Source organism: Phyllostomus discolor, chromosome 11, assembly GCF_004126475.2.
Source record: "Phyllostomus discolor isolate MPI-MPIP mPhyDis1 chromosome 11, mPhyDis1.pri.v3, whole genome shotgun sequence".
NCBI lineage: Eukaryota > Metazoa > Chordata > Mammalia > Chiroptera > Phyllostomidae > Phyllostomus > Phyllostomus discolor.
The window spans coordinates 89,977,245-89,989,980 of NC_040913.2; positions in this window are offsets into that span (position 1 = coordinate 89,977,245).

A 12,736-nucleotide genomic window follows, 5' to 3' on the forward strand; every position below is an offset into this window, starting at 1 on the left:
AAATTTCATTTGCAAGCTAATTACAATTTTGTTTTACCCTATTCATTTTTTTTTAGATCCTGCCTAGGATCTCCAGAAAAAATATTCACAGAAGTGAATTTTAATTTGAATTATAATTTTATTTTGATCAATGGACTGAAAGTGTGTTTTGTATTTCAAATGAATGTTACTTCTTTAGATACATGTTTATTGCAGGATCATTTTCTGTATGATAACAATCATTTTAAATTTATATATTTTCCTGTTCATTTTGAATGTTTTATCTTATAGTAGTGATCCACACAGTGTTAACCCTTTTGTTTTAAATTCTATTTTTGATATTAATCCCTGTGTCTCAACATTAACCAAGTACATACCTACCATAGTATTATTTGCAATTTATTTTAAACTTTGATGCTCTATTTCAAGCATATCTCTTCAATTCAGCATTTTCATTTGTTTCTAATGTTATATTTGGATTTCCTATTTTTTCTTTGTTTTCAATTTGTCTAATCTTGAGGTTCATTATTGTTTTTCAATCCCTTTTCACCCTATTTTGTAAGTAATTGTCCCTGTTAATTGTTATCAGCTATCTGCAGAGGGGCCAAGCCTTTGTTTGTCAGAGAATGTCTTTATTCTGCCTGTGTTCTGCCCTTGTTCCGTCCTTGTTCCTGAAAGATGGCTTCGCTGATTGCAACACTCAAGGTTGAAATGTGTTTTCCTTCGGCGTGTTCAAGATACAACAATTGCCTTTCCTTCTCTCCTTGCCCTTGAAAATTCAGCTCTCAGATTAATTGAAGCGCCTTTGTCGGCAATCTCCATCCGCCTTCAACAGCTCTGCAGACTCCTGTGGTTTCCGGCCACTGCATCGTGCTTGCCTAGGTGAGCGGGTCCTTTCTCTTTTTCTCTTCTTTTTTTTTTTATCATCAACTTGATGAAATGGCCTTAGTTGATCTATTCCTTCTATCTGTTTATCTATCTATCTGTCTATCTATCATCAGTCTATCCTCTATCTGTATTTATAAAGCATCTAAGTAAATGAATTTTAACTACTTGATACAGAAGTATCGTCTACCAAAGGAGTAGTGCCTTAGCTGATGAGTGGGTCACGGAAAGCATTGAATACATGTGCCATTTACCGTAACAGTAAATAGTTAAGATTACTTGCAGATATTGAAGAGGTAAATATCGTTCCCCGAAGCAAGGTTGATTTCTCTGTGTAAATTCAAACAGGCCTGAAAACAATCCTGGAATGAACATAGTAGACATGACAAAGCAGATCGCCCCAAATGGGTCCCCACTTTAGGTGGCTCTGGTTCTGCTATAATGATTTTAGCAGAAAATATTTTATTTGGCTTGTAAGCAAAAAATAAAAATTTTATAATTGCGGAGTGTTGAGATAATAATGTGAAGGAAATACAATTTTGGAGGGAGCCTAAAATCCACCTTCTATGTTATTTTACAAAACATATTTCATGGTCTGAGAAGAACAATACCAGGAAGAAAAAAGCAAATGAGTAAAGAACAGCAACAACAACCCCTCTGACTGCCAGTAACTGGCCCATGGCAACTGGTGTTAGGCCATCACATCTCTTCTTGATAATTTGATTGATTGTTCCTCTTGATCAACAAGTTTCTAAAGAATATTAACAATAATCAGACCTATTCTGACCATGGTAGAAAGAAGAAGAAGAAAGTAAGGTGATTCTATTTGAATGTTTGCACAGAAGCCAGGACACTGGATAACATTCTGGTTTCCAGCTAACATATACTATTACTCTTTCATTCCTGATAATAACCCTAGCATTGCAGGTTCCTTTATCTCTTGATCAAAGTTATGAATATCCAATCTCCTACTTGCTACAATTCCCAACAGGTCCCAATCCAGGACCGATTCCCCCAACTTTTTATTTAATTCTATCAAAAATTACTTATGATAAGATGTAATCATATAATAGTCACCTGTTGACCTCCCTTACTGAGATACACCACTGTTTCTTTGGTAAATTTTTTTGTTTTCTATTGCAGGTTAATGCATTCTTCTTTGGTATCAAAAATATTTTTCTAAAATGACTAGTTTGTGACTATGGAGTAGAGTTTTCTTTTTATCATCCAAATACTGTTAACTCTCTTTACTTGTGGCATATTTTTGAGTCCTCATTTTTAAGTGAACTTTACTGATAATTGTTTCCTATTCTTGTACATTTTGAAAATATCAACTTTACTTTAAAAATATTTATGTCTTCAATGCAGATCTTATCTCCTATAAAACCTCTTCATTGTGCCCTTTCCACATTCAAACTCCACATTTAGAATAATAAACACTTCTTGTAACTAAACCATCTTTTGGCTTCCTAGGAATGGAAAAAGAGGGTACTAAAATAATTACATTTGTATGATGGGCTCCAAATTTTATTTAATGCAAAACCATTATAAAAAGCCTTTTTGTATCAAACTCATAAAGCAACTGACAAGTCAAAGGGAAAAGGCAGTCTTCCTTGTTTTAACTGTGTCTAATACTATGTGTAGCATAGCATGAGAACTATATTAAATAACTGTTAACTTTTGAGGTTAAAACACAAAGACTATGACATCCCTTTTTTCAAAAATAGTTATCTTTTTTAGGTTCACTGTTTTGGCCGTCAGAAACAATCATAATATCCTGTATGCAAGAGACAGCAGGCCCTGGGGATATGTTCATGCTTTTGTTTATTTTTGTCTTCACTTGTTTGCCTGTCCCTGTAACACATTGAATCCAGCAAATCTTCTCTTATCTAAATTAGGAAAAAATCACGATTAACCTCTTTGAGAAAACAATAATCTTTGCCCTTTGAAGACTCATGGACCACCTGCCTGACCAGTTAAACCAAAGGTAGCAGACAATCTGTCATGTCAAATTAGGGAGCATTCCCACAAAATACAGATTCGTGAAGAAAGGCTCTCTTTTGGGTCGTCAGTGGGCTGCAGATGAGAGAGAGGTGCCCAGTGCTTGAGTCGGATGCTCCGATCCACAGCCCCATTAATTACTGTGAGGTGAATGAGGACCGACCGGCCAGGCATCAGCCTGCACGTAAGTAGCGACCAGTCTCTAAAGTGAGAAAATGAGGCCTGATTACATGCAGGCCATTGGAGGTCATTGTGTGGCACAGACTCTGGCAGAACGCTTGGACAGAGAACATCGTTTCCAGGTAGCGGAATTCACGCAGGTCCGTTTTGGCAAGCAAGGAGAACAAAAATATGAATTTTACACTATATTCAATATAGTCCAGCCAAATGGACTCAGAAGAATGCTTTATTATATTTAAGGAAGTTCTCTGAAGTAAGAACAAGGTATGTGTAACCTCTTAGTTATAAGATTTTCAGTCCATTGCTTTTCTCTTTTTTTTTTTGGCATTTTGGCATATTTTATTCATGTTTGCATATATAGAGATGGATATATAGTCCATTAGCCAGTTTGGAAGATGTGTCATGTAGAGCTCAGAAGCATTGTCTCATGTCATTAACATTCTTCAGTGCTTTTTTTTCTTTTTTTTAAATTTTATTTTAATCATTGTTCAAGTACAGTTTTCTCCCACTTACTCCCATTCCAGCCCACCCACCCAACCCTCCCCTTTTCTCCCCCATTACCCCCCACCCCTAGTTTTTGTCCATGGGTCCTCCAAATTTGTTCCTGTAATCCCTACCCATTCCCCCCTGAAATTCCCTCTTCTCTGCCCTCTGGTCACTGTCAGTCTGTCCCCTATTTCAGTGTCTTTGGTTATATTTTGCTTGTTTCTTTGTTTTGTTGTTTAGATTCCTGTTAAAGGTGAGATCATATGGTGTTTGTCTCTCACTGCCTGGCTTGTTTCGCTTAGCATAATGCTTTCCAGCTCCATCCATGCTGTTGAAAACTAAAAATGGATCTGCCTTTTGACCCTGCGATTCCACTGCTGGGACTCTATCCTAAGAACACTGAAACACCAATCCAAAAGAACCTATGCACCCCAATGTTCATAGCAGCACAGTTTACAATGGCTAGGTGCTGGAAGCAACCAAGATGCCCATCAGTAAATGAATGAATCAAAAAACTATGGTACATTTACACAATGGAATTCTATGCAGCAGGAAGAAAGAAGGAGCTCCTATCCAGTCCATTGCTTTTCATAGTGCCTTTTTTATAATTGAAGTCTAAAAGGGACTTTGTCAGGAAACAAGGGAGACACTGCTCTTGCTTCTCACCCGCTGTCCTATTTCAGCCCCATCACGCTCCTCATTTCCTGGGCGCCTGTCCTACAGAGCTGTTTTCGACCCATGAGTTAGTTGTTTCATTCTGCTCAAATATAGCAGTGTTTTAGTATCTATTTTCTGGAGAAAATTGGCGCATCATCCCTATGAGCATGATCGTAGATATCGACAAAGATGATAAAAGAAGTCCTGAAGTCCATGTCCGATAGACCATTCTTGTCTGGTATTGTCAGGAAAAGTCATCTTTCAAAATCAGTAGATTTGTTCCCATCAAAAGCCCCTTCTTTAATTAAAATGTGTTCCATTAAAAATGTAAAAGGACGCCTGTAGGAGAGGTTTCGGCTCCAGACAACTCGAGACGGATTTGAAGTGTGCGTTCTGATCAAAGTGTAATAATAAAACTGAAGCCAAATTAAACCGCAGTCAAAAACAATTAAGTGTTGTATAAAGTATTGACTTTTATCTTGGCCTTGATATTTGTATCATTTTGAATGCTTTTATATGTATACAAATGTAGGAAAGATTGTTGTGACCCCAAATTTGAATAATTACCATTGCAAAATCTTTTTCCATTGATCTGCCCTCTAATTACATTGTGATGACTACATAGGCAATCGCCTGGTTACTTGGTGAGTAACTGCATTCCGAAGAATAAATTTTGGTTGAAATTTAAAAATGGAAAAACTATAAACTGTTATTCTAATATTATTTCGAGAGGTTAGTGATAATTCAGAGCTAATTTTTCTCAGGGAAATTATTATTAATGTTGTACAATATTTTATTTAATAGTCCCAAATAAATGTTTGAAGAATGCTGATTGCCTTTCACTCCTCATTTTATATAGACTAACAATGTTATATAAGGTTACAATGACTTACCTAATTCTCCGATTGGAAACCTCGTATTTTTAGTGGAACATTATTTACACTTTCTTAGCTGGGAAAGACATTCACAATCATTTAAGTTCAACATTTAAGACATAAATCCTAATATTAACTTTTATTCTATCACCAGAATAATTAATGTTTGCCTTGACTTGTCTGTGTCTACTATTCCTCAAAGTCAAACACTCCAAAGATAGCTGTAGTCCGTCATTCAAACACCTTTGGAAACGATAATGGCACGAGGCATGTCTGCTTGCATTCGCTTCCCTGTCTCTGTGACCTGCACTGAATTATTGAGACTGCTCGTTATTATTATGGAATTGGTAATTTAACATTTTATTTTTAATTTAGTGGAGTTCAAAGCCATGGAGCCAGCCTGGTGAATAATTAAACCCTGTCCTCCTGTATGGTCTTAGATGTCACAGGACTTTTAATGTGGAAGAGTCTTCTCCTCAGCATATTCAAAATATCGGCCCTATCAAATCTAAAGGTGGTTGGAAAGATTAAAATATAATATTCGGAATCTATGAAAGGTAACAGAGCTGTGTTTATACTACTTCTTGAGCAACTAAATTTATTCTTCAATAATAAGTGTTTTGTACCTTAAAAATGTGCATTTTAGGGCACTACTAAAAAAACCAACCTCTTATTTATCACCAATGAGTAACAAGTTCTCTGTACATGATATACTAGCATTTTATATATAGTGGATATATATGTGCTAATATAAAATATGTGTACGTATATGGACCTTTATCTATATACACATATATACATACACAAACATGAATATGAACCTATGCACACCCCCCATGTAGAGAGATGGTTTGATGGAAATAGAGATGTATGCATATATACATCCATATAAAAGTATAAAATGAACACAGCTGACTCTTAGAAACTGTGAGGGAATCCCACTTCGACCTCCCCCACCCCTACGCTGTAATTCTCCTGGAATCTAAATTGGCCCTGGCAAGTGCGGACAGCCAACTGCAGACAGAAATCACAGGTGACCCCTGAACTACACAGGTTTGAATGGTGCAGGTCCACTGATGCAAGTATATATTTAATAATCAGTTGAGATAACTGAATACCCATTTGGAAAAAGTGCATCTGGTTGCTATCTCACACCATCAACAAAGTTGGCATCCAAACGTTATTTCTGGCTGTTCGAGTGGGTACAGCCTCTGGAAGAAAACACAGAGGGATGATTGTGCATGGCTGTTGGGAAGGGAAGGGGGATTAAGGGGAATAGACCTGGTCTTCCAAGGGGAGGGGTGCCGGGAGCTCCCAGACACTGGGAGAAGCAAGCATCCTTCTCTAGAACTTTCAGAGGGAGGAAGCCACACCCACCCCTTGATTCCCATCTTCAGGCCCGCCCACGGAAATATAACAATACATTTCTGGTTTTTTTCAAGCTTCCGCATACACATTAATTTCTTGTGGCAGACCTAGGAACATGAGTTAGAATAGAATTCATTTGCCTAAGATTTTTTTTTCCTATTGGTCTTTACATGGATGTAAGGAAAAGAAAACTTTTTTCCTTACTAGCTCTTCAAATAAACAGATGATTGATAATTTAGGTTACTCAGAATATGGCTATAATTTGAGTTCTAGCAAGCTTGTAATTTTATAATTCTATTTTACATAAATGTTTGAAAGCACTGTATAGTTTTACAATTATAAATACCCACGTATTTTTATTTATACAAAAATTGGTAATTTTGAAACCTAGAGTTTTATTGATATTCTAGATTTTTTAAATTTCTCGGATAGTTCTAAAATGAATAGGAAAATAAAAATGGGGACAATAAGAAAGCTTAAACAATGAAACACCTGAAATACTTTTATCTCTAAGAATAGTCATAGAGTAAATTTTTGTAGTTTTCCATTTAAGTTTGCAAAGTAAATATTGAATATAAATAACTTTTTGGGTTCAACTGGCACCTATACAAAAACAAAAAGTATGAGAAGTAGTAACAGATACAACAAGGAAACCCACACCATGATCACACAGAAACTGTTCAAAACGTTTTGACTGTGGGTACAGTAACATTCAAGGTACATTTACTCTGCCTTTTGGATAGTATTCTGCAGGTTAGGTTGGGGAAGAAACCAAAACTTGGAATGTACCTAGGGCACATGCATTCATTCAGTTGTCCGGAGCAGGGATTTAAAAAAAATGGAGGAATGATGGTGGAACAAAAAAGAAACATTGGAAGGAAAGTATCAGAAGGACATGCAAACTATACAATGGAGTCGGAAAAGAAACTTGGGAAACACGGATGCACCCCCGGCGTGGCTGGCAGGAGAAATGGCAAGGCGACAGGCAGGAATGGTAGTACAAAGACGCCGAGAAGGACAATTTGAACTATTACGAAGTGACTCTCTCTGACAGATGCTACCCAGGAACAGCAAAGCATGTAACGCTGTCAATCCCTTTTCCCCACCCCCCGGCCTGCATGACAGCATCCCTAACGCGGGTCGGGGTCGGGGATGCCCGCTCTCACCCGCACTGATGACACCGGTGTCCGGAGGCTGGGACCTGTGACATCCTCGCCGACCGTGTGTCCTGCCAGCGCTGCCCCAGGAGACCGTCTCCTTCTGTCTTAGGAGGTGGACAGTCTCACAGAGCGAGAGGGCATTTGGGATTTGCATCCCAGAAGCCTAGGAGAGATGAAGACTGGACGGTTTGGAAAGCACCTACTGGGTGACAGAGCTGCTGTCCCGTTGCCTCCCACACCCTGTGTCTCACTGGGAAGGAGAAATCCTTCAGGCTGTGGATCGCGAAGGGTGGCTGTGGGGAGAACAAGAGGTTCAGGGGGGCCAGGGTGGGGCAGGGCTGCGGGATTCCTGTGGCTGGGTGAAGGACGCGAGAGCCAAGCACACTCACTGTGCAGTTTGGGCTGGGTCCCAGGAGGTGAGGCAGGTGTCGGGTGGCTGTGTGAAGAGCCAAGGCACAGTGACGTTAGCACACTCATCCCAAACCCTCTGTGGCCCACCAGCAGGGCAGGTATCCCAAACCGCTGCACTGCTGGGGGGGAGGTGAGCTCAAAGAGTGGGAGAAGGTTAATCGTGGGGGATCCAGAGGTGAGGACTTCCTGCTGATTCAAGTCTTAGTTTTAATGTCCTTGTCTCTCCTGAAACTTCTTCAACTGCAGGTGAGGGACGGTGTGTACTTGCTCCTCCGATCACTCACGGTGGCCGGCACATTATAGTCCAGGTATTATGCACTGTTGTCTTTATTAAAATGTTAAGCTCGGAGAAGTAGACTTTTAATTCTGGCACAAAATCGTCCTCCTATGGAATTTGTCTGACAATGAAGACTATGGTGCTCTAAAGTAACAAGTTCGTTTCTGAGGTAAGCCAGTAATGACCCCTTTTCTCTTGCCCTCAGTCCACCCATCCTATAATCTTTTGGAGTGTCTTCTTATTTTCAACTAGGCTTTTCATTCAGTTTCAGTGCCAGGCGCACCTTGACACAAATATATTTTTTAAAGATTTTATTTATTTTTTAGAGAGGGGAGGGAGGGAGGAGGAGAGAGAGAGAGAGAAACATCAATGTGTAGATGCTGAGGCCGTGGCCTGCAACCCTGGCATGTGCCCTGACTGGGAATCGAACCTGCAATGCTTGGTTCACAGCCCGTGCTCAATCCACTGAGCTACACCAGCCAGGGCTCAACACAAATATTACAGAGATCTATTACAGTGGTCTTCTCATTGTTTTCCTCACCTCTGGTTGCCCTCACCCCTTAATTGTTGCTTTTCCTTCCAGGTATCAGTTTCTCAGATTTTCCTAGTTGTGCCAGATTTTCTCCAGGCCAGCTGGGCTCTAAGGACCCTGTTGCATTAGCCCCTCATTGCTCGGTTTGTTCCCTCCACAATCCGTTGTGGACCAGTGAGGCCCCCCTTAGAAGCTCCAGAGCCTCTGGGTCACTCTATGGAAGGATGCTTCCTCCCTGTGCAACTCCTCCTGCCCGTGCTGTGAGGTTCATGACGGATCGTCGTCTGCTAGGTGAGGGATTTTGTTGTCAGACTCTCAGATTACTATTTTCTTCTTGGTGGTTTTCCTTCTGCAACAGATTGTTAGCCATTGGAAAGAAATATTCATTATGTTAAAAAAAAACAACGATGGGAGATCTCAGCAGAAATGTTATCCACCCCATCAAAATTAAACAAGGAAATAGTTTTCCATCAATACCTAGCACAGTCCGTTACCTGCACTAGCTCCTCCGTCCACATTTAATGAAATATTTAAAGAGTCCTAACGAGCACCCTTAGGCACACATAGGAATTAAACCACATTTCTCTTTGTCTGCAACTGCTTTTTAGTTAATTTCTCTCGGAGCACATTTTCCTGTTCCTCCTTGTTTTTCAGAGCCTCCTGGGTCGTTCTGTGAATCAAGGTGCATTCGGAATCTTCCGATAGGCCTTCTCATCTGTTCTTGTTCACACTGACTTCTTGTTTCACAAACAGACATTTTTATCCAAAATCCAACAAAACATTCATTTCCCAGGAATAGGTACATTTAGAAAGTGAAAGGAGTAAGTGATCAGACATCATGATGAGGTACTGTTAATTTATTTAATGGTTTCAGGGGCATTTTAGATATGAAAGAGAAACTATTTTTGAACCAAAGTAAGACATATTCTTACTAAATTTCTTTAAGGTAGCTTTAGAAAGGAAATATGTTGTCAGGAAAAAAAAAACAGATTACATAAAAGGGAAAACTGTTATTCAGTGGAATGATTTTGAGATAGAATCACTGAAAAAAAGTAGACCAAAACTTTTGTCTACTTTTGTCCCTGATTGCCACAGAGAAAAATGAGTTAGTGAGAGAGATGATTTTAATTTTGAGACAGAATGACCATGAGAATAGTGGTACTAGGTAAAATATGTTTGTAAAAATTAATTGACTTGAATACATTCAAATTAATTTTCAACTGCGTCAAGATTACTTTGTATCTAAGAGGTAGATACATGTGACTAGCAGAGAGACACTGAGAGTCCCCAACACAGGAGGCTGTCAAAAGCTCTAGTACTCGATATAAATATAATAAAACGTGTGAGCAGTGGGAATAAAAATGGGAAAAAAATTCCCCATGCTTAAGGATTTCACTTCTCCGGGAAAGAATAAAGAATTAAATGAGTGAGATTATGCTTATGGGAATTCATTAGGAACAATTGAAAATTAAAGTTAAAAAGTCTATTTTCTATCAAATTGTTTCTGAATCTGTTCAGTTTCTGACAGAAGAGGGTTTTACATTATTGCATTGTGTCACTCACAGGGACCAGAGTGTATTCCAGGGTGATTGATTGCAGCTGGATTTGAGAGCCATTCTCATTTTCCCTGTTTTAGACTCTATGCTAAATCTAGAAAACAGACACAATAGTTAGAACACTCATCAACGTAGGACTGACTTAGCGTTTGATGATGGATCAGGAGATTTATTCACTTTTGTCTCACTCAAGGAAATGATCCTTGAATGTGCCGCTTGAAGAAAATGAACCTATAGTGATTGCTCTGATATGTTTTTAAAATTCCGCGGCCATTTCTTCAGTATCCGAAGATAGAAGGGAAGCATGGACACAGTAAATGTGTGACACGGGAGGCTGTGGGGATTGTGTGAACTGAGAGTGAGGACAAGCCATGGAAAGATCTCAGGTAGGTCAGGCTTCTAAAAAGTCGTAAGGAAGGGGTAAAGGCAAAAATGAAGGGATGGGTTGTATCACACTAAAAGGATTCTGCACAACCAGAAACCCCAGCAACACAACAAAAGGCAGCCATCAGATGGGAGGAGGTATTTGCAGACCACTCGGACAGAGGTTAATATCTCAGATATGTAAGGGTCTTATATAACGCAACACTCAACAAACAATCCAATTAAGTGGGCAGAGGACCTGAAAAAGATACTTTGCTCAAGAGACATGAAAATGGCCAGCAGATATATGAAGAGATGTTCAGCCTTAATAGCTAGTAGGGAAATGCATACCAACGTTACAGTGGAACGCCACCTCACACCGATTAGAATGGCTGTTATCGAGAAGCCGAGTAATAACAAGAAATGTAGGGTCTGTGGAGAAAAAAGAATCCTCGTTCACTGTTGGTGGGAATATAAACTGGTAAGCCCCTGTGGAAAACAGTATGGGGGATCCAGCAACCCCTCTTCCAGGTATCTACCTGAACATTCTGAAAATAATTATTTGCACACACACACACACACGCACCCTTATGTCCCTTGCAGCATTATTCACTGTGGCCAAGACATGGAAACAATCAAAGTGCCCTTCAGTAGAGGGTTGGATAGAGAAGGGCGGTGTGTGTATACAGCAGAACACTAACCAGCTGTAAAAAAAGATGAAATAGTGCCATTTGTGACATGGATGGACCTTGAGAATACAACGCTTAACAAAATGAGTCAGACAGAAAAAGGTAAGAACTATACGATTTCACTCATTTGTGGGACATACACTGAAAGCGACAAATGAACAAACCAGAAAAAAAACAAAAACTCATAGACACAGACAACAGCATGGTGGTTGCCAGAGGGAAGGGGGTGGGGGTAGCAGAAGGTAAAGGGGCAAAAATGTATGGTTACCAAAGCTGATGTGACGTTGGGTGCTGGGTACCCAATGCAGCACACAGGTCATTTATCATAGAGACCTACACTTGAAACCTATATAATCTTATTAACCAACGTCACCCAATAAATTTAATAAAAAGTCATGAACAAAAGGTATAAAGTAAGAGGGATTAATATTTCTGTAGGATAATGTCCAGGGAAGGAGAGGGGAGAGAATGGCAAAGAATAGATATCAGAAGAGATATTTTTTTTTTAAAAAGGAAAGTAATGACCAGACTAAGAGAATTTAAGCCCTCACACAATACATTTTTTGCTACTATTTGCACATTAAAAGTTGAACCATATTTTCCTGGTAGTAAATTAGTAAAATTTTAAAATGCCCATAATCCTGTATACTTCCATAAATTGTCTTCCTTTGTCAGAAGTATTTAGCACTAAAGACATTGTCATTTTTTTTATAGGGAAGTTCAAATACTGGGGCGGGGGGGGGAGGTGACTCACATTTTGGAATCCCAATGGCTAAAACATGGTTAAACCCTATTTTTTAGTGATCATGATGAAAACTGCATGCCTCAAGCTTTCTTACCATGAGGTCATTTCCCAAAAGCACTACTGCTTAACTCATTTAAAATTTGACTAAACACTGCAGAACACACCACTCCAAATAATCCTTCACTGATGAGGTGAGCAGGAGAGGCTGATGGGACCTTTCACAATTCTAATTTCTACAATTCTGTGAATTCAATATGACTGATCAAAGTCCTCAAAGGTAATGCAGGGATGAATCAATACAAACGAGCTGTAATGAAAATGGAGCATTTCCTTTATCGTGTATTTAAAAGGAAGCTTTCTGAGGTGATTCTTCAAAGGATATGTAGGTAGCTTATACACCCCTTCCTCTGGCAAAGATTTTAGCTTCGCAACTTCATTTCCCCAGGCCCATACACAACATTTTTAACTGGGTGTCTGAATGACGGCCAGAAATTCTGAGCACTTTAAAGGGGTTATTCAAGAGCTTTGTAAAGAGGGTATCCGTATACCTCAAAGTTAACAGTTTGTAATTT